Genomic DNA, 19709 nt, shown 5'->3' with positions numbered 1-19709 from the left:
TATTTCTATGACTCACAAGGGCATGCAATTATTCTGCTATTTCTGAGAGAAAGTACTCTGAAAAAATATTAGACAATGCAAACATAATACGAAAAAAAAATCCATTTTATTGTGTCTTATCTGATGCTAATCTGCCAGCAGGCTGAGCATGTAGCAAAGATGAGGTCATATGAAGTGTTCACTTATGTAAGTAAATGCGTATTTAAGTTAAAAACCTTTGAAAAATTATACGTCACAGTCTAACTCTTTGAAACCTCTCCAAATTTGAATTCTCAAGACCTCTCTGAATTAAGTTCTCATCATGAATCCCTGGGGATGGTGAGTATTTTATTAATTATGATTTTTAGAGATTTTTGGCACATTTGTTGCCCTGTTATAAAGCCCCTTGATACCTGGCATCTTAGGACAGCAGAATTGCAACTGATTTCTTGGAAGATGCCCCAGCATTATCTATATTGATAACAGGATTCACACTGCTGTCACTAGAAAGGAGAATTTTTTATACTTTTAAGTTTGAATTGAAACAAAAAAAAAGCATTTGAGAACACTGGAAGGTGAGTGCCAGTTACTGAATAAAATTACACCTTGCATCTGCATGTTCAAATATCCTACACATTTCAATTTTCTGCGTGGAATTGCCTGGGCCAGACTCTGAGTCTGACAGGTGACATAAATGGAGCTGAGCCCTTCTTTTGAGCATATTTCAAAGGTCATTTATTTTTCTCTCTCTTTTAGCATAGAGCTGTGGCTCACTGAAGTGCATAAACGGTATTTTGCATTGTTCTATCAGTGTACCTTAATTACTGTAATTTTGTGCCTGCATTCTCCAGTACTGGGGTTCTTATTTGTTTGTTATAAGGACACAAATATTTTTAATTTATTTAGCTTCAAATTTGAAAATCATTTGTAAACAAATGTAAGTAGACATAAAAGATTGCAGTATAAAATTAATAAAACAGAAATAAAATATATTAACATTCTGCAGTGGGCTTATCAATGCAATTCCTGAGGCTCAGTGAACCTGCAGTGACTTTTCACTTGCATTAGGTGTAGAAAGTCTACCAGCAAAGTAAAGGAGATGAAGCCAGGACTCATTTTATTCTGTATCAATATTTTTTAGTAAAAGCCTGGTTTTAGTTGTAATTTGGATAAAACTTATCTTTCCTTTTCTGTGGTTTGCTTTGAATAGACTGCAGATAATGTAACTCAATGCATGCCACTGCATGGGGAAAATTCTTCCTGGATTTTTTTTTTGTCATTCAGCCATCATTCACATTTCTAATTCATGCAGATTTAACAGGACTATTCATTTACATATTTGTAGGTTGAGGAGGTTTTTAAGGTATTTTCTAAAACAAATATTAAGAGTAATTGAAAACAAGGCTGCTTTCTTCTTGGGTACTTACACACCTAAGCATGTTTAAAAAGGTGAAAAATGAGAATTTTGGAAAGTGTTTTCTTGTCTTTCTTGCTCATTTAGGTAGTGGTTTTTTGATTGTTTAAGAATAGTATCTATTCTATAGCTGTCTATTGACATTGACTCATATTCAACACAAAAACTGAAATTCAAGTATGAAGGCAAGGACTGTTATTTTGATATGAGTGCCTTGCCTCATTAGTCCTGTTACAGGTTATGTCTACTACTAAAATGAAGGGATATTTTTTTGGTGGGGTGATAGGGATATGGAAATTTAAACAATTTTACTTGCCTCTTTTCACTGCATTTGGTAATTATCTATCTCAGTCTCAGTAGAAATTAAAAACATCTTTGTTTAATTAACTAATTGTATGTTTTTTCTCTGAAAACTCGGTCCAAAATCTGCATTGAAAAGAAAAAAAGCCCTCAATGTTTTATGTTTATGGGATTTCTAATTAGTATTCTTAGAGACATAGAAAAGAATGCAAGCAGTCAGTTTCTGTGGCTAAAGTAGTTCAGAGACTCTCAGCTTTATTCCATGTTTAATAATAAATATCAAAAAAGTTGATTTCCCCTCAAGAGCATTACGATATAGCGCACATTAATTTTGAGTGAGCAGGAATAAGTAACACTAACATCTGTTCCAGATGTTAAAATAACTGAAGCTTAAGATATGGGTGATGCAGCTGTTGTCACTTAGCTCTCCTGGGACTGCATGGGCAGCCTTTGGGATGGCTTCCAGCCTTTTCTTCAGGTGTCTCATCTCGGCACTGCCCCACCGAAATTTTAGATGGCTTTTCCAGGAGTGTGATCCTCTCCCATCCAGTCCAGCAGAACCACTTGCATTGCCTGGGTAGCCTTTGGAGATCTGCATCTCTGGAGACATGGAATGGAAAATCCTGCCTGCTTGCCTTAGGTGTGTCAGTTGTGTAAGGAGCACAAATTCCTCAGAGGAGAGAGGAGTGTCAGCCTGCTCATCTTGTGTGAGCATCTCAGCTGAAGGAGAGAGAAGGTGTAAGCCATGTCCACTCTTTGAGTCACCCTGCAGCCAAGAATTCAACAGTCATGGAACAAATAAAGGTGGAGCCAGGCTTGAAGGCAGGGATTGAAGTATTTATCTGCCCAGTTCCTGTTTCCAAGACAGTTCTTGCTTTTTAAAAAATGTTTATCCAGTAGTTGAAAGTGTAAAGGGCATACATGTGCTTCCACCATTTCTGCCACTGCTGCAGTGTTGGCCGCATCTTACTTGTCAGTGTTTTTAAAAGATCTAAGCTGTTTGCTGGAGCCTACATGTCTTGGAGCACAGCTGATCAGCAGATGCCTGTCTGCTATAAGCATATATGTGTATAATTAAGGTTAACGCACAGGGAACTTTTCCTGGAAACATTAAATAAGAAGTCACCTGTTGGGTTTTAGTACCTAGGAGATTATGTAGTTCTGAATAATGAATAATAAGCCTGTTGTACAGCTTGAGTAGGTTTTAATTTTCACCTTCATGTTTTATTTTTTGACACTTTCTTTCTGCTATTTCTGAGCTCTCAGGAGAGCTCTTAACATGTGATGACTTTGTGGATTTCCCTGTCTCATCAATAAATTATTGGTCATCACTCATACCTTATTCAAAACTGAAATAACTGACTGCTTCAACTGGTTCTATCTATAGTTTTTTTTTTTTTTTTTTAAAGGATCACAGAATTAATTAGGAAAAATACTGAGATCATTGAGTCCAACCTATGACTGAACAGCACCATGTCAGCTAGACTATGGCATTAAGTGCCACCTCCAGTCTTTCCTTCAACTCCAGACTTCCATTAAACATTTCCTTTGTTAAATCACTGGCTTTATCTACTAAATGCCATGTGAAGGTGCCAGCAACTCTTCCTTTTCAGGCTGCTGTCCCCTTCCCATTGCTTTCCCCTTTGTGATCTCTTGTCTTCAAGGCTTGCGGGATCTTTCCTTGATTCCTAATTTTTTTATGTAGGAGATAGTCAAGTGAGGCACATCTTGGCTACATTTCTGAGTTGATATTCCTTGTTTCTCTGATGTTTATCAAGGAAGTGGTTGGTTATGTCTTTTAGCTTAGCCTTGGGAGTGTTACCATATGTATATGTGGGAAGGAAGGGAAAGGGGAAAATGGCAGATGGGAAAAAGAGATTTTCAATGGAGTGAATATCAGCACTGGTGCATTGACATAAATTGAATTACACTCAGTTTGTTTTGGCTTGTGTCCACCCTTCTTCCCAGTGTACATTGAGAGTGTCCAGGAAAACGATTTGCACCTTCCTATTAACTATTTTGTTGCCATGGAAGGGCAGCCTCACTCAGCCTTCCTTGCCCGGGCCATGACAAGTAAAGGAGTGAGCGGTGCTGGCACATTTCTTTTAGAATGGGAGAAGTCAAGAAGAAAAGCAGCAGCACAGATCGGGCATTCCTGCTCTGCAGATGCTTCTTTTTTTCCTGCACTGATGCTCACAGATACTAAAACTAACATCAAAGAGAGAAACAAATGAAATGTGTGTGCCTCTATGCTTTTCCAGCAGCTAGCAATGAGTGTAGTGGAATCAGTTACTTATTTTGTGATTCACTAAAATAATTTTAGTTGGGAGTAAGATTGCCATAACATTTCTATTTCAATCATGAAACCTTTGCAATGTAGGCAAATATACCTATCACCAAAGGAAACAGTTTGAGGCATCAAATGTTGATGATACTTAGATATTGTGCCCATCTGAACTGATAATGTATTAGTTGAAATACTTGACCCTGATGTGCAAATCACACTTAGGGTATGTATTTCTCCCTAGGGATCTGTGAACAATATGATGATTTTACTGATTTGCTAAAGTCTTGGCAACAAAATTTCATCATCTTTAATCAAGAATTGCAAAAATTATTTTCCTGCTAAGATTTATGTTTTACCAGTTGTATATGCTTACTTTTTATGAATAATACTAAGTTTAAAAAGCTATCATTTAAATTTTATTGGGAAGTTATGTATGAGCAAAACTAGAATCTGTTTCTCAACTATTTTTTTTAGCTAGATAACATGTCAGACTATCACTCTGACAAAAAGGTAAGTAAAATAGATTTTATTTGTAGAGATGTGGTTTGCAAGATTTTTGTCCCTCTCCAAACAAAGAGAGGCCAGATCAAAGATAGGTGATCAAGTTTTGTTCAATGAATTTGTTTCTTTTTTATTTTGCATAGTAGCCTGGGTCAAAAAGGCTTAGGAGAGGACTGTATTTTTAGGAAACAATTTAATTTCTGTTGAAGTGAGAAATTAGGGTGCAAGAATTGTGATAGAGAGGGAAAAAGGGAAAAAGGATTAAAAGTGGCAGAGGAAGAATAGGGGAGAGGTTTAAAATAATAATAATAAGGGAATAATAAAGTTAGGCTAACAAAAAAAAGGCAGCTTGAAGCACAATGATAACTAAATTACTATAGAAGGTGTAGAAGGAGTTAACTTGCCTCTGTTTTTAATACCTTAGTTAAGGAAAATAAAAATAGTAAATATTCAGTAGCATTATTGCCACTTTGAAACTCACTTGATATGTGCAGTAAAAACCAAATGAATAGATGGATTTTCTCACACTGGCCTTCCAGGTAAAATTTACAGTGTAAACACAATTGGATGTTAGAGAAAACCAGGTTTGTCCTATGCAATCTTATTAGTGAGTATCTGGAGTCTGCAATGATGTTAAAGTTTTGATTTCTTAAGTGTTGTCTTATCCTCCTTTGGATATTGTTGACACCAGACACGTGTCTGAAGAACCTTTCAAGAATGATATAAGTAGGATAAATTACTGGTAGAAGAGGGTACAAATGAATTATGTCTAAGAAATATTTTAGTATTTCAAAATATAAAAAAAAGTAAACCAGAGAAAAAAAGTCCACTCCACAAACTGTATACCAGAATTTAGTAAACAAGACTATTATGTTAGTATTCTGAATTTCTATCCTGATGCTTTCAAAAATAGCATCTATTGAGTCAATCTTTGGACAGACTCTTGTGGTACTAAAGGTGTCTAATTAAGAGTAAACCTCCTGCTTCTGCATTTCAGAAAGTCAAAGAATTAAGTTATTTGTTTCAGGACAGGGATATTTTTAATGTCACAGGCCAGGAGCTCCTAGCTTTATTGACAGGCTACAAAAGAGGCACCAGCAGCATCAGAGCATTGTAATTGTGGATGGAGATTCAGTTCCTGTCCCAGCAGGACAGCAATGGCATGGGATCATTCTGCTTTGCTGGTCCTGATGCAGACTTTTTTCTTTGGCTACCCTAAATTATATCCAGCATTATTTATTTATTCTCCAGATCTATTAGATTATTTAAATTCAAATTATGAAATTAATTCCTCAGCAGATAATGTACTCCAGTTCAAAACTACATTGAAAATAATAAAATGCCTATGTAAAAAAAAAAAACAAACTCAGAAAAAAATACCAGCTGTATGGGAATAGAGAATCAGTTGGATTTATTTCCCCAAACACAGTATACTTTGTGGTATTTCTTCCAAGTACAACCAACTTGAAAGAAAGATAAACTTTATTCATAGGAATGTAGGTCAGTCAGTACCACAAACTCTTTTTTTTCCTCCTCAAAGGCTCCATATTTGACAATCTATATATAATAAATAAGTAATGATTGCATGTGGACAAAACCAGCTGAACAAGTTACGAAAATTGGAGGAAAGCCATCTAGATAGTGTAGATCCAGTTGGTGCTTTTGATCCACTTTGAGGTGACCTCCAGAGCCTCTGCTGCAAAAAAGTTAGCTCCTGGTCAGCACACCTACAGCATCTTCCCTCCCTTCCCAGGCCTGCAAAAAATCATCTCCCATGGCCCAGCTGTGTTTGGCCTTGGCTCAGGGCAGGAGCATTTCCCCCTGAAATCGGCTGCTGAGGTGAGAGCCAGGGACAGCCCCTACCAGGGCTGGGAGATAGGGCTGGGGTGCTCATCTCTGAGTTCCCCCTTGTGCCTCTGTCTCTGGAACTAACAAGTCATTATGACTTGCCTCTTTATTTTAAAGAGGCAGGTCATAATGAGGCAAGTAAAAGTATTTGAAGATGGCAGTGGTGTGCCCCAAGAAATAGGAGAAGATGTGCTGCCACACATTTCTTGATGAGGTGTTTCCACAGTGAGGGAGTGAGGGGGACTAGGAGGATGAAGGCTGTAATAATGTGGAGCAAGGTGTGGATGCAGTGTGCATGAAAAAGGGCTGTTAGGTTGTGTTAGTATCATAATACAGCTGAGTAAACCGTTTAGTGTTTCTTACAAAGTGTTTCTTCTTTGCCACGTTGTGCTTTTTTGTGTTATCCATGATAGGTAACTCCACCCTATTAAATCTCATTTGAGTGAGCTCTTCCAAAGAGTCTCTGTTTGCTGTTTATGAAAAATGTTACACCCAAAAGGGCAATGTTTCCAAAAGGACATATTTTTCCTTATAAAAATACCCTTCTCTTGCCCTGTTTGCATGTCATTGCATTCTAATCCAATGATTTATAACAATGAATAGATATTAATACTCTGTGAAGTGTGCTTTGGAAAAGGCAGTACATAAACAGAGATATTTATACATACATTTTTATATATATTTATACACACACACACATACTGTACTGTAAACTTGAACTTACTCTGGAGTAACTTCTGTACTTAATTCTGTGCTTAATCTAGCTGGACAAATGCTGCTATTAATGGTTCTGGAGCATGCTGTGCCTTTTCTGATAGGATACCTATGTGATGAACTAAGGACGCCTCTAGAGCTGCTCTGCTTTCTTGTAGCAGGTCATGGCAATGTCTGTGAGCTGGTGGACAACAAGCAAATGAGAAAATGTATTAAACTCTCATGGATGAGTAGAGTGACAGCTATGTCCTTGCTACCCCATCTCCTACACAATTGCCTATTTCTTCTGATGAATCATGACAATGTAAAAGGCAGGTTTTTAGACTAGAAGGATGTTAATGTGTTGGTGAGAGATTTGGTGATAAAATTATAAATTATTTTTACCCTGTACTCTTCCAATTGCAGGTGTATCATGGCTGGGTTGTTCCTTGCTCTTTCATTCTTTTTTTTTTACCCTGAAAATTATGTATAAACATAAAAAAAAATCCACTTGTGTTACGGCCCTAGTCTGCATTCATGTGTATAGTAATGGATCTGTTCTACTCAAGGTGAGAGATTTCTGCTTAAGGTGAGAAGTTTCCAAATCAGAATAAGATGATGAAGAAGAAAAGATCTTCATTTGTTTACATTTCAGTAAAGCTTCTGAAAAGCCCCTAAGTACATTTGTAAACGCAAGTTTGTGATGCCCAGGTGTTATTTTTTTCAATGTCTAACCTAGAAGGAAACATCTATTAGAAATTCACTTTTTTATCCTGTGAAATTATAATCATAGATTGCAATCTATGTCCGTAAGTATGATACAACCCTTTAAAATGTATGACATTGATTATAACAACTCTAGTCTCAGCCCATCTGAAATGTTTGGTGCAAGTTGTGGATCAGGCTAAAGAAATTAAAGAAATCGGTGAGTGCTTCTTGCAAGCACTGAATGTATGTGAAGCAATTGCTGTGTTCCTTTTCATGCCAGGCAAGGCCTTACAGGTTCATGTAGACCATAAGTAAATGGATATGTGGCTGAGATGGTGTCTTGGGGCTAAATGCTTATGAAATAATACATCTGAATAAGAAACAAAAGCAGCCTGTCAAATATAGGGCACATTGTTAGATGTTGATGCTTGAAGGCTGGGAAGGATGGGTTGGCCAAGGAATGATAAAAATTATGATGTTTACAAGAAGACATGCTAAGTTGTGTAAAATGACTAGGTATTTCAAAGCAGGAAATTGTACTAATGCAACTTTAAGGTTATATTATTAAAAATCATAAAAATTCAAGGCATATTGAAGTTAACTGTCCCATGGCAAAATTGGTTCAGGTTCCCTGTGTGCCTGTTTTATGGCTCTGTGTTGCATTCAGTAGTACAAACACCTGCCTAACCTACCCTGCAGCAGGCAATGTGCAAGAGGCAAAGCAGAGGTGTACAATTACCCAAGAGCTCAGCAGAGATAACGCTGCTTTAGCAACCTTCTTTTATGTTTTTTTGGCATAGAAATAAACCCATAAATGTTCTGCAACTACATTAGCTTAGCTTTAACTTGTCTAATATCCTATCATGCCTGTTCCATAGCAAAAGATAGCAATTGCTTCTTTTAGGAGGAAGAAAATATTTTTTTCTGATTAACAAGTGGTTGTCTCCTGATGGTGCTGAGCCATTGCTGTTCCACAGCTACTGGTGGTACTGTTCTGCCCATTCCATTGGAGAGGTTCCACCCCAGATTCATCTGATGATCAGATCAATCCCTTGGCATGTGCACTGTAACTATGGGCTACTTTCTCATTTTAGGGTTCTAAACTTGTATCGTTTTGCAACTGTCTCCCTTTTTGTGATGACAGAGGTTGAAGTACAACTTGTGTCTGCCTCTGGCTTTGCTTTCCAGGCTGGGAAGAGCAGTGCAGGCTGAGCCCTGGGCCTCCCTTGCAGCTTACCAGCCTTGTGGCATGGCAGTGTTCAACTTCTATCGCTGAAGTTTCATGGAAGCAGGAGCCAGGCTTTAACTGAGTCATGTATTCAAGCTCTTCCAAACTGGAGGAAAATCTGTTCTGGTCTTTGAAGTGTCTGGAAAAGTCATGCTCCTACTGACTCTGTGTAGAATTCTCTACCATGTCTTATACTTCAGCCTCCCTCTGTCTCTTGTGTACACCTACCAGCTGCTGTGCCTTCATTTATTTTGTGCCCCAAAGCCACCATTTCTCCCTCTAAAATGTTTCTTTCCATTTATTATTTATTTGGAAATAATTTGACTATTTAAATCAGATATTTCAAGTCCTGTTAGAACCTCTATAAAATTTTATTTGTGTTTCTGCATTTTGGTTGATGGAGTAAAGAGCCTCTGGGAAACCTGTGCTCCATGGATAAAGTGCAGGTTGTAGGTGATATGTGAGTAATTTTCTCTGTACTTTCCATGTCAACAAACACTTCCAGCTTCTATGAAGCTTCCCTCAAAATTCTTTGTATTGCCAAAACATTTATCTTGAGCTGTAGAAACTGTATTCGAACTATGTGTTAAAAAACAAAACCAGTTTGGCTCTAATTCTTGGAACAGGTGTTGGTGGTTGTTTGCTATGCTGAGAGGTGAAGGTATTTTTGCTTCTATCTGAAGTTTTTCAGGAGTAATCTATAAATGTTTCATTTTCTACTCAGGTGTTCTACCTCTAACATAAATCATGAGTGTCTGTAAATGCAAGTGTTCAGGGTGGGGGTGGGCAGCGGGGGTGTAAGGATTGCTTTTGGCAAGAAGAGGAATGAGGGTCACATGCCAGAAGATGTCTGCTGAGATAAAACATTGGGTGGGTGGGGAGGTATGTTAAAACCAGTTATGCATCTCTGATTAAAGAATAGCTGTTTTGGACCAGACAGCTCTAAGATGATGAGAGAGACAGTCCTACACAGACCCTTTTTTTCTTCCTGCAAGGTTACTTTAATTCTGGGCAATGACCACATCCCCAGCCAGCAACACAGGCAAGGATGACAGCATGGAAGCAAGTGTATGGCCGCAAAACATAATTGGATGGCTTTTTTCTTGGGACAAACATGTTGTGTCTTTGTTTAGTTTTGATGATTACTTTAACCTGCATGGCGCAAAATTGTAGATACACTAATTCAGGTACCTGGGTAAAATTGAAGGTTTAATTTTCATCTAGTGGAGAAAGAGAAGGTAATGTTTCATTCCTCTATTAAGACTCAATTTTTAGAAAATTACAATATTATGTAATGAGAAGCAATTTTTTCTACACTATGCTCGTTTTCTGAATATGTGCACAGGTCAATAGCATGTCCTGGAATTAAGTATTAATTTAATCAGTCATTCTGTATGGCCTGTGCTAAGATGTAGTTTAATATGACAAACTTCAAACTTTTATTTCATCCAAGGCATCTTCAACTAAGGTGGAGCATTCAGTGAAGAAAAGAAATATGGGTGCTTGTCTTGATCTCATTGTTTAATAGATTACTCTGGAATGTTGATAGATAGATGACTTTTCCCTGGGTTCTGTTTGGAAAGAGACAAAGTGCTGTGGCTGATGACAGAAAGTTCTGCAGACTGCCATACCTGTCTGTTACATGTCTTTATTCAGGTTTTTATTCCTGATTGCTTATGAAATAAATCTTGTCTCACATGAAAAGATATATTTTCACACTTAAGACAGTTGTGGCCTTTAATATCAAAACTTCCCCTCTTATACTAGGGTTTATTTAGTGCCATTTCTTTTTTCCTGGTTTTTGTGTTGTGAATCTGGGTTCTGCTTGACCAAGTACATAACAGAGTCTCATGCAAAGTAAAAGTGTAAGATTTGGAACTTGCTCTGATTCCTTAGTCTTTGACACAATGCACAGCTGGGGTTTTTTGCACTAAATCCAAACACAGTGTTTTGCCAGAATTATTGAGGATTATTGACCTATTGCCTGTGATTGCTCTGGAGAAACACTTCTGTGGAGTTTTTCTCCCTGCTACTAAGTGTTATGCAATTGTGGCTCCAAAAGCGGAGTTTGTACCTGAGGAACTGTGAGTGGTGAGAGGTCCCTGGTCTACTCAAAGGCTGCACTTTCCTTCCAATTCGTGGTCCTGCTGACACTGGGATGGTAGGAAAGCAGTAGTTTCTCGATGAGTAGCATGTTTCTCTTCATCAAATGAACTCACTGACCAGTCTCTCTCACTTGATGCTCTTGAGAGAAGCATTAAGTAACTCTAATTGTAGTAGCAGGGGGTGATAACTTCTTGTTATGTTGGATTTCACAGAGCTCTGGAGCATGCTGCTGTTTAGTGCCACACATTGACCAGAGGTGCTCTGAAGGTGTGGCAAGAAGTAGCTGGTAGTTGTGGGGTTGTCTTTTCTAAGAAGAAAGTACTGCTTGGCCTTGAAGGAATTCCTGCATTCAGAGTTAGACCTTATGAAATGACAAGTTGCAGGGGAAGCTCATTAATAAACCTGATGAAATCAAAGTTAGTGCAAGGTTTCTGGAAGCCCTCTCTCTGTGCAGTTGTCTTCCTAGCTAACATTTGGAACAAACACAACACGGAGGTGTCATCAGTATTGGCCCACTTCCCTCCCCTGAAAGTCCAGAAATATGAATAATCACAACAGAATTCACCTCAAATTGGTATCCAGATGTTCTGGGTGCAAATGGCAGAGGCAGCTGTTGAAATGCAGGGAAGCCTGCAGGGGGAAAGCCAGAAATTAGAATAGCTGCTGATGAGATGATCATCTGCCATTTATGTCTAGGTTTCGCTATCTAATAGGGGAATGCAGAGGAGTGTGGTTTATCTTTAATGTCACTTCATGAATACAGTAATTAAGGTGGAAGTGGATTACACTGGAAGTGAGATTTTGGTAAAATGTTTCTTTTCCAGAGAGAATTTCAACCCTACTCTAAATTAAGTTCATTAGGAATTAAGTGATTAAGGTGCTTAGAAATCAGTGGAAGAATCTTTCTATGCTCTTCTCTGTTGCCAGGACTGCTTCTATATTTTAGATTTAAATAATTATCAGAGTACAAGTCCATTCCTTTATCTCATGTCAAGTTCTCACTCCAGCCTATATAATCCAGACAAGACACGACGTGAGAGGTTTTTAAAATAAGCTAGAAATGTTCATGTGCACTATCCATCTAGACATTAATGCTATTCGTATTCCTATTGTATTGGTGGTTCTGACACATATGAGTGTTTCTCACGGCTGTGCTGCTCCATTTCATTTTGTCTGCAAAGTAATGAAGGTGAGCACGAGAGTGATGCTGTCCTTAGTGGGCAGGTTTGGAACCCTTGGAAATGATGAGTTGTCCTTGGGGCGAGCGCGAGCACGTTTGATTGCCTGCAGGCACAGGGCCTCCCATCCTGGGCAGCGCCTCCAGGATTTATCTCTAAAAGCCGGATGAGCTCGGGTAGGAGAAGCACTAAGTTTTGAGGGACCTTGCAGACGAGCATAAAAGGATTTGGATATTTTATGTGCCTAGGTTAGCAGATGGCAGATGGAATGCAGTACACATTAATGTAGAATAAATAATGAATCTTAGAGAAAAGAATAAGAGGAAACATCTGCTGAATTGAGACAGGATGTATCATATTGACCGAGAGAAGAAGAGCAAGTTACCATGGAGAAATTCTCAAAATGGGCAATACAAAGAGCAAAAAGCGCTGCTACTGCAAATTTTCTTTTAATTTTTTTTTTTTTTTTTTTTTTTTTTTTTTTTTTGGTTAGAACACAATATATTCTTTTAGGAGTCTATGATTGCTGTGCAGGAATATATATTTGTTTGTTGGGTTAAAGAACTTCTTCCCACTTGAACACTGAGTTGTAGGGCACTTAGAGGCCATGTCCTGCCCACCAAGGGTGCATTTTTCTGACAAATGTGTCAGTAATTCAACAGAGAGTGAAGCAATGCTTCCCCTCTGCATTAATGTACCAAAAGTGTGGTGATGCAGAGTCTGAAGAAATACAAAGCTTCATTTTTAGGGGCAGGATCTAGTGACTTTTTCTTTTGAATTCTTGTGACTGAACCCAGAAATGAGGCAATCTGTGGCAATGCTGCCTCAAAGTAACTGGTGAGGGGTTCACTATAGGCAACCAAATTGTTTGAGATTTTGATTTGGTGAAATTTATTTTCTGGGTTACTTTCTAGAGAAAAAATCTTCTGGTTCATTCCAGCATTGTTGTTGTGTATGGGTTAGTGAATTAAATTATTTCTTGGTGTTTCCATTTATAGAATGTGAAATAAGGTGGCATTGATATTGTTGACAGGTTCAATCTTGGTCTCCTTCCTAGTACTGAATTAAAATATCAGTTCTGTAACTGACCCTATGTAAAAGAGGTAAAAAAGGGTCAGTTCCCATCTTGAAAATCCTATGAAATAATAGTAGGAATACTGGTGAAAAAACTTTTTTTTATTTTTGAGTTTTAATTTGTCTTGGCTTTTTTTAATGAATGTTAAATCAAAGAACTTTTATATAATGTTGGTAAGCAATAAGCTTGCACATTAGCCAGGAGAAGATCCATATAAAATCATAAACGTTGCACAACTTTATATTGCTATGCAAATGATAGTGGCCATGTCATATTTAAAGAATGTTATTCTGCTTTCTTTCTATTTTGATATTTGTCAGAAAAAAACAGTCAATACTTTTTATCCCTTGTATCCAGATACTGTGCTTATTCATATTTTCAGAATAAATGATCCTGCAATCACTGAGACTGCAATATACTTATTATGTATGTTATAAAAATAGAATGAGAAGGATTCTGAGATTCCTATCTTGGATTTTCCATAACCAAAAAGAAAAAAATTAATAATGTGACCTTTACATTAGAATACCACTAAGTATTTGCCTTGGATACTGATGGACAAGTACCAGAGGATGCAAGGGAGATTTCCTGGACTATTAGTTACAATGCCTTGCATTATAACTAAGCAGCAACCCTGTGCAAAGGTCTGCACAGATTTCACTTTGTGATACACTGCCTTCATGACAAGATCAAGCACCGACAAAACTGAGTGGTGTTAAGATGACCTCCATAAGTCAAATGAAAATGTGACATAGTCTTGAGAACTAAAGGTGCCAAATTCTTCTTAAGACAGAGCTGCTGTCAGCAGCAGCCTTTATAAGTGTTTGGTTTAGTGATCCTTTCCTGTCTGGGACTTAAAATTAAATCAGGAGTTTCTCTTCAAATAAATAAAAAATATCTCAACACCACTACAATAGTAAGAGAAAGTTGTATGTCTCTAGTTTGTTACCCTGAGAGAAGACAATGAGCATACATAGTTGTTCTGAATATTTGTTCTTATACCTTTTTACCTCTGTTTTTTCCCTACTATCAGGTTTGTTTCTCCCTGGTTCACTTTTGCTGAGACAGAAGGTGGATGTTGCAATACCTATCTCTCTTCTTTCTTGAAAGCTTAATGTGAATTAATTTCTTCATTTGGTCTCCTAATGAAAGAGGTAACTCTAGCTGCAAAGCTATTCACTCTTATCTCAGTAATTTTATGGGCCACTTGCAATTGTTGTGTCTAATTCAACACATTTCAAAAATAGGAACATGGTACAAAAAACAGAAAAAAGGAATATGATTTTAAAAAATAAAAAATTTAAAACAAATGAAAATTACTGGAAAACTTGCTGAATAGGCATGTCATGTTTGCTTGTCTATAAAGTGTCACTTTAAAGTGACATCTGTAAAGTGTCACTGTAAAATCTCACAAAGACCAGCAAGCAGGGAAACAAATGTCTGGGATGTCATTCATAATAAACATAGATAAGCATTTGATTTAACATTCCAGGAAAGCAGGCACTTTATGATGTTGGGATGAGAAAAAAATATAGAATTGGAGAAACATAATGATTGAAGAAAGCCAAACTACATGAATAGTATTACTGAGAGTTAAAAATAGTAAGCTTCTGTGTATTATGAATATTATCATGATTAATAAATATTCTGACAGAAATACTAGAAGGCAGTAAAGATTCTGCTGAGAGTTACAAAGTTTTCCATGGAGAACAGGATTTAAAACTCTTTGCAGTATCTTAAAAGCAGTCACTATAGACCCAAAAAATTTCTACCAAACATTATTCCATTTTGAACTGTTAATATTTGTGAATTATTGGCAGCTGTGATCTAACAATTATGCCATTTTTCCTTATTTACATTTCCTGTCTGATGTAAAATCTCAGCAGTTATTGTATATCAATTGGCCTTCTCCAGTGCTTTACATTTTCCCATATTTATCCAAGTCAATGAGAAAAATATTTAAATCGGCTTTATAGAATATTCCTGTAAAACAAAAATATTTGCTAATTGAATGTAGAGGAGAGTGATCAAGACAAACAGTTGTGTTAAAATATCCCTCCTAATGTGCAAGACATGTACATTGCATTTTTTAAACATGGCTTTACTCAGTTAATTCTGTTTGAGATATGGCTGTAAATAAGTTAGTCAAAGACTGAGTTGCCTTGCACAAAATCTGTGTATGTGTACAAAGAGTATTTTTTAAATGTATGTACGCATGGCAGCAAATGAGATAAATAGCATGATATATATATATATATATATGTATATATATACACATATACACATATATATATGTATATATATACATATTTATACACACACACACACACACACACACACACATATATATATATATATATGTATGTATGTATGTATGTGTGTGTTTACATGGTTTTGGCAACTTAAGTTGCAAGGTTTAGGCCACTGGTCTCACTTTCCACATTCCAGATCTCAGAAAGGCTTCAAAGAGCTGCTAATTATAAAACAAGCCAAACCTCTGCTTGCTTTGGTAGGTATTTGAGAAATGTCTAGGCACTCCTTTTCCAGTGGAGAAACGCTGTAAGTCCAAGGGTCTGAGCTGACAGAGCAGCTTGGCAGCAGAGCCAGGAATGGGGTTTGGGGCTGCCCCAGCCGCTGTGCCTGGGGCTGGGCTCCCACCCTGGGCATGGGACGGCCCTCCACAGGCATCAGGTACCCTGCAGCCAGGATTATTTGTTCTGGCAGCAGCTGTTTACTCCCAGTCACTCTCTTTTCCCAGGGATTCTCCCTTGCCCCATCCTTTGTAGTAAATTCAAAAATTTCATTCATGCAATGGGAGGGAGGCCATGGCTGCCTCCATAAGTTGTGCTGTCCCAGCAACTGAAAAAAAAAAAAAACCAAACCCCAGGTTGAATTAAATCATATCAAAGTATTTCCATATAAACATTTTTATCATCTTAATTTAGAGGCTCCAAACCATTTGGTAAAATGCAGATAGTCTAATTGAATCTGTACAAGGAGCTGGCGAGTTGCTATCAAAACACATCCCTCTGTCATAAGGTACCTACCTTATTTTATTGATACTTTGCTTAAGTCTACTGGAATAATGTTTGTTTTAAGTTAGAAAAGCTAAATATTTGGCTACGAGTGAAAAAGATGTAGGGTTTTGTATTCTCCCAGTGCTTTCATTTCCAGATGAACTTAAACAAGCTTACACTGGTAGGTTTTATCATATACTGTGGAGCTCTGTGTCTCACAAGATCAGGTTGTTATTACACAAATTTTTACTGATTTTGCTCCCAGGAATTTGAAAAGGGGAGAAAATTGGAGAAACGTTAGGTAGAACCAGGAAGAATATTTTTTAGTGGCTGAAAAACATTACACATAAGTGATTTTATTATTTTTATGTGCAACTTGACATCTTGCTTATTCAACCATTGAAAGACATATTAAATGAAAACTCAGTAAATGTGTGCAAAAACATTTTCAGTTATAGTCTACTCATACCAATCACACATTTAAAAAGTAGGTGTTTTAATGGGTCAAGCTTTGTGCAGGGGCTAAGGATCTGCTTTCACACAGCTACTGACCTGTAAGTCTTGACAGTTCCATTCTCCTCTTCTTTTCCCCATAATTTACAGTCAAATAGAAAGGATAATATCTCTGGAACAAATAGTCAACCTTCAGCATTCAGAGAATGTGCAATATAAAACCCACCCTAGTCTTGGCTGGAACTTCACCACCATGTGAAAGCACACCTCGTTACTAACCCTATAGCAGGTCCTGAAGCTGGTTTCAGGTTCAAGAGAGGAAATGCCTGGGTAAAACTTGCTCTAGGAAGTTAGAGGATTGTTGTAGGGAAGCTTTAAAGCCTTCACTGCCTGGCAGCACAATCACTCACATGTCGAATAGTTAATTAATGTTCTTCTTTATTGCATTCTGTGCCCATATATAGAAACAACCCATACCACAGCCCAGGGATTTTAATGATGTTACAATAGAAATGTCCTTGACTGTTTTATTCAGGGGTCCCTTCTAGGAGCTTGCCAGGGCTGGTAGAGCCTCCTGCTGCTTCAGTGCAAGGCCTCAACAGCTCTTTGGGAACTGAGGAACAGCTGGCTTGGGAATTTCTCTTCTTCCTTTGCTTGTTCCTTACCTTTGTTTTCCTAGCACTGAGCATAAACCAAACCCTACTGCCTGAGTCTGCCTTGTGCTGGAGCTGCTGTGTGATTAACCTGGGAGCCAGGCACTGCCTGTGCACACATGTGGTAACTTATAGTCCCACCTTCCAAAGCTCATGATCAAAAAAATATTTAGGATATTGGTATCTTCAGTCTTGTGCCTGAAATTTCTCAGTATAAAGCAAAATTAAATGAACTGTGTTGCTATGAAGCCAGCAGTCTATATGCTATTGTATATGGTGATACCTAGACAGGCATTAAATAGTCAAGTGGATGCAGCCTGTACTCCAGACTTTAATGGTGCTGCAGTAAAGGAAGTCCATCAGTTAAAAAATGCTTAGATATATTTGAAGAGAATAAATTATGGTTTACTGTGTTTGAGTCAAATGAGAAATGGTCCTCAAATTATCCAGGCCGTGTTTGGAGGTTTTTCTTCCAGTGGATAATCAAAATGTTGGATTCTCATCGCAATAACAAGCTAATAGTCCAACACATTTGATCTAATGTGTTTTGGATTTGTCTTCTCTGCAGAGCAGCAGCCCATGCATCTGTAGGCACCCAGCTCAGGAGAGCCAGCTCCTGTCCCCTCTGCTTAAGTCACAGAGGTGAATCCCTGTAGTTTTGTCTTCCTGTTAAAATACACTGTAGGTAATTTTGTCCTTTCAAATCCACTATTTTGCTATTATTTACTCAGAAAGATGGCAGGAGTGTTTACTTTCTTGATAGAGCTGTAGTAATTTTCATTGACTCCACAATATTATTGAATTGTTTTGAAAGGCCAAATATGTACTCTGATAACTACTTCTTTCACTATATTAGTTTTGAAGGTGTTTGAAAGTGTCTTCATTTCTGACTGCAGAAGATGGTGGATTATAGTTATTTTCCTGTGTTACCTATTTAATTTCAGAATCCCCAGTGGGTTTCTGTCCTGCAGGATTTTAGGATATTTATTCTTTCAGTTGCCCTCTAAAATTCCTCTTTGACATTGCTGGAATGGCTTTGGGTTCATTTCCATCAGGATTTGAGGTAACACACATTGGGTGTTCTTTTCAGTGCCACTGATAGAAACATTCACCTGGTTGAGGTTAGAAACTTATTTTTAGAGACACAGGCTTGACCTAAAGGCAAAATATAGAAATCAGTGGAGCTCAAAATTGGCTTTGCTGCTTTTGTGAGTTGTCTGCACATGCCACAATCCCTGTGTTAGACTGGTCTGCAGCAGGCCAGAGCGTCAGGTCTGGCTGGTGGGCTCCGCACTGCGGGGACAGGGCAGCGTCACTGGGGAGCAGCGCCCAAGGACAGCACAAGAGGCAAATCTGCTGGAGAGCACACCTGGAACCTGTGAGTTGGCTTCTTGCCTGTCTGATAACTTAGGCCAGGATGGGTCAACCTTTGGAGGCATGTGGACTGCCTTCAGATTTTGGGGGTGCCCAGTTTGCCTGCTGGCACCTGCAGCTGCCCCCTTTGGGTTATGCTGGCAGGGAGAGGTGGCGGGACAGGCTGATGTGAGCCCTGAGCTGCCCGATGCTGGTGTCAGCTTTTCACAGCACAGCACTCTCTGGCCTGAGGGTGATTACATTTCTGCCAGAAACAGGATATTTAAGATTAATTCAGAACTCAAATGATTATTAGAGTGTAGCAGTGAGATAGTGTTTGTGGGGAAAAGTGGTACTTTTCAAAGTTATCACAGCACTAAATGGAGTAGGAAGCGCTGGCTTTACTGAGCAGCTCCTAGACTTCAGGCTTTTTTTTCCTTTTTTTTCTTTTTAGATCAGTTGTAACCATCCTAAGTAGGTCAGTGTATATTTCAAACATTTCACAAAATGCTAGAGCTCCTAAAGCCTGATTAGGAGAGGTTATTAAATGCTTGCTTTCAGTATTTGCTCCTTTGTTCAGCGCATCAGGTTTTAGTTCATGCCCTTTGTATCTTAATATTGCTTTGTTGCTTGAGGAACAGACAGTAAATTATTTTTGCTAATTTTTTTTAAAGTCTAAATGGCTTGGAATTTTTTTCTTTTGCATTAGTTTTTTTGATGCAATGGCTTTTACTCCTTTGCATCATTACGTATAGAGTGAAGCTTTCTGTTGTTTCTAATTTCTGTTTCATAATACTTTAATACTTTTTAAAATGTCCATTAACTACAAAGATTTTGCTTTACTTACTCCCTATATTGGACTGCTGAGACTCATATAATCTTTTCCTTTCCCATTCATGAGTTCTGTTTTCCTTTT

At 37.9% G+C, this 19709-nt stretch overlaps 1 protein-coding gene across 7 annotated transcripts in view; it reads left to right on the top strand.

Moving 5' to 3' along the window:
• Window positions 1-19709, top strand: part of KIAA1217 (KIAA1217 ortholog) — a 355093-nt gene that overhangs the window by 88944 nt on the left and 246440 nt on the right. Inside the window, exon 2 of one of the 7 annotated variants that reach the window (XM_072925435.1) lies at window positions 14351-14471. The exons of the other annotated variants lie outside the window; for them this stretch is intronic. The gene's annotated coding sequence lies outside the window, so the exon portion shown is untranslated. The remainder of the gene's footprint in view (window positions 1-14350; window positions 14472-19709) is intronic. 7 annotated transcript variants of the gene reach the window in all.

Source organism: Taeniopygia guttata, chromosome 2 (genome assembly GCF_048771995.1).
Source record: "Taeniopygia guttata chromosome 2, bTaeGut7.mat, whole genome shotgun sequence".
NCBI classification, from domain to species: domain Eukaryota; kingdom Metazoa; phylum Chordata; class Aves; order Passeriformes; family Estrildidae; genus Taeniopygia; species Taeniopygia guttata.
Note: the sequence above shows the minus strand (reverse complement) of the source record. Positions and strands in the feature narration are given on the sequence as shown.